Here is a 3694-nt window from a genome sequence, read left to right on the forward strand (position 1 = left end):
TGTGACATTTTAAGAAAAAAAGATCTTTATTAAGCTGAGGCATAAATTGCTGTACATACCAAGAGACAGATAAAGAAGACAACTCTAGAGGCTGGTTACAAAGACTGTAAACACTCACATCTGCATTATTGTGTTGACTAATTCTTTGAAGTACATGTATATCCTAAAGGAGAGTGAAAGAAATAGTAAGTAATGTACATTCTCAGCATAGCCAGTAAATTAGTGTCTGACAAACACACTGAAGGACATGTTTGAAATGGGTAGCTCGAGTGAGAAGAACCAGAACAAACAGCATAGTTTTGTACTGTAGTAGCTGCATGCAATTAAACTAATGGTGTGTTATTTTAGAATCATGATGTAGCACATGCTACTGGGCATGTAGACCTTATCATATCTTAATATGTACGAATCACGCTTCCATTTATATTTTTGTTTTAATCATTTTTGTAACTATATATATTTCACTAAATGCTATATTTTTACTAGTTGATGAAATAAAACACACACACGCAGCCAAACTCCAGGGTTACAAGTACAATCACGTTATTATTTCTTTGTTTCTGGTAAACCAATCTAGCTCACTGTCCAAACTTATTTCATTAAGTGGTAAAAGGCTATTATCCTAGTTACTTGTCTTGCAATCTGGAACCATCTATTATTATGCTAGGAACCATTATGTGAAATATGTGTTTGATACTTTATTGCTGGGTGGTTGTCATGCAGAACTGTACAAAGGAAGTTGTGTATATCCAATCCTACTGTAGTGAACCTTAAAATTGAGAAATAATTCTAGCTTACAAACTCTTTAAAATGAGTGATGGTCTTAAAAAAGTCCATCTACTAGAGTGAAAGGGTTGGAAAAATACAGCACCATAGGGCTCAAATAGAGGTTTCATATTATGTCCCAAATATTTTCAGCCTTCCTTTGAATAGAACTTTTGTTGCTCTTCAGAGAAGATAGGATATTCAGTACCATAAAATAGGCTTAGGTCAAGGCATCGCCGTCGGGTTCTAATGAACCAATCGCTACAGCAGAAAAAATTGTTGATCAGTCATTTTCCATCGTCCCAGCTATTCAATTATTCTCAAACATGACATTTTTTGCTACGAGCCTTAGTTCTTTTAACCAGAGTAAATCAAAACTTGCAGAAAACCCTTAGTCATCATATTATATTGTATCAAATACCTGTCTGTTTATACTTGGTACAAGTGGCTGACTCAACAGCACCTAGACTAGTTGTTAGTTTAACATAATCTTGATTTCTAGTTTTCTTTGAGAATGATGACCAATTGGCTTTCCATCAATGTCTTGCAGAGCATGTCTAGTTTGCAAAACCTGTTACCATATAGATTAAACTGGGCAACCAAGTTTCAAAGAATTTTTGCTCGCCAAACCAAGTTAGCTATTTTCCGTCAAGTTTTTTGTGCTAAATACAAATACCCCCATAGAAAATCGAGAGGATTTTGGTTAGCGAGCTAAAAGAGGTTGTCTGATCCTTGACCCTCTGTTTACAGATATCGCAACTCTAAACCTACTGCTGGCTTTAAAGGGAAAATACCACTTCTTTCCTGACAAGTTGAAAATACCAAGGAGACGCAACTGTTCTGCTGGTGCAAGGTGGTAAACTCTTGGAAAAAACAAGCCAAGTTGGTGTAATTCAAAAAATTGCTGACTTACTCACATATTGAAGATGATACTTGCCAGTGCATTGTGATGCTGATGCAATTTACAGTATCGCCAACATAGTGACTTGTCAAAGATGACGCTTGCTTGAGCAATGTGAACGCTGGTGCAGTTTAGGATAATTTTCTGTTATTATCTAAAAGTTGCTGGTTTTTTTCAAATCACAGCAACCTAATGTAAACATGGGGGATCATTGATAACAAACCTTACTAACCTGACTAACCCTGAGCTTATCTACGGTAGCTAAGCTCAGAGATCCTTAAATGTTTTTTTCTTTGTATAGCAGAAGCTTTTCACAGCTAGCTACTTTCTCTAACTTTGGATGACCATGTAATTTTCTTTTTCCAAAAATTCACTGCTATTATAATTTCATGGTTTAGTGCAACAGCCAGTATAACTCAATTACTGTATGGCTGTATCAATAGAATTGTATATCGAATTGTAGGGAAGCTCTTGACATGAGTGTCTTTAGGGATGGGAGTAGATGCTTAGTTATACATGTTCTTTATGTCTATGTTATTACGACTAACTCCTTTTGGAACACGTTAGTTATGATCTTGATGTTCTCTATTTTGTCTCATACTAACTTACCTTGTCATATCTTTGAGGAGGAATGAAACTTGCAGGCCACCTTTGGCATTGGAAATACCAAGGGCTTTTCACTATGAAATACCAATACCTTTTTGCTATAGAAATACCAAGAGCCTTTTACTATAGAAATACCGATAGCAATTCAATATGTATATTTTTGCTTAAACATGTTGTCTATATGCTATTCAGTTTAGATTTTTAGCAACTGAACAGTCAGAGATTCTATCAAGTATTAAGTTTTGTCCTTTACTTAATAAGAGCCGATGTGTTTTAGTCTTAAAGATTGACTTGCGACAAAATTCATATAACAGTTATTTTGTATCAGAAGGTTCACTATGTCTTACTCTGCTGTTTGGTAGGTGCAAAAAAGGTAGAACTGTAATTATAAGCTCTTCAAAGCTACAAAGCAAACAGTGAATCACAGCCATCACAAAAGCGCCGTAGTTTGGAATACCTTTATTTCAATGACGTACTCATTTCAATGGGGTGATTTTTTGATGCACATGCTGTTATCCACAGAATTGAAAGGCCATTAAAAAGCTCCATAGAAAATCTTTTGTAGCATTAATTTATCCTAAACACTTTGGGTTTTACTGAAAATCCCTTATCAAATATAGATGCTCGCTACTTTACAGTTTCGTTTTAGCTTGGTCTAATCATCTAGTCGTAATCTGATCATATCCACATACTTCCGGTCAAATAGCGAGAACGATTTCTGCAGCATGTTTCGACTATCACGGATGACCAACAAGCTTGTCATGTTTATCAATGGATGATATGCATTCCTTTGAACTAAAACTAAAAAATTAAACTAATTTTTATCGTAGGCTTTGAGATATCAGTGATCAAAATAACAGCATTACAATGACGATGAAATAGACGCGTAAGGACAATAGACATGGTTTTATTGAATGTGTGAAGTATAATTGCAAATATATTTTTACTAATGAGATTGCGTCAAAGTGTAAAAGAAAGCACATCGTGTTCAACTAAGGTTAACTGGAGTCGTTTTGGGAAGAGATTCCAACCTATGGCCACAATTTACGCATTTGTGTTGGCTGTGTTTAACTGCTTGTTTTTGAACTTTTAAGACCTTGTAATCACATTTCCACATATTTTGCACCTACAGCACAGCAGAGTGAGACATGGTAAACCTTTTGATACCAAATAACTGTAATGTAAATTTTGTTGCAAGTCAACCTTTAACAAAAAATATTTGTTATCTTGGTTTGTAACAGGTGTTTATTCACATTGCAAGATTTTTAATATTAGACTAGCTGCTGAGTTAATAATGAAGAGACCAAATCGGAAGTCAGCCAACTGCTGTTTTTTTGACAAATTGTGCTTCACACTTTATGCAAAAGTTGTGAAGCTAATTTTTGAATGCACCTGTCAGTTATGGTCGCCATATAAAAAACC

Source organism: Watersipora subatra, unplaced genomic scaffold (assembly GCF_963576615.1).
Source record: "Watersipora subatra unplaced genomic scaffold, tzWatSuba1.1 SCAFFOLD_39, whole genome shotgun sequence".
Classification (NCBI taxonomy): domain Eukaryota; kingdom Metazoa; phylum Bryozoa; class Gymnolaemata; order Cheilostomatida; family Watersiporidae; genus Watersipora; species Watersipora subatra.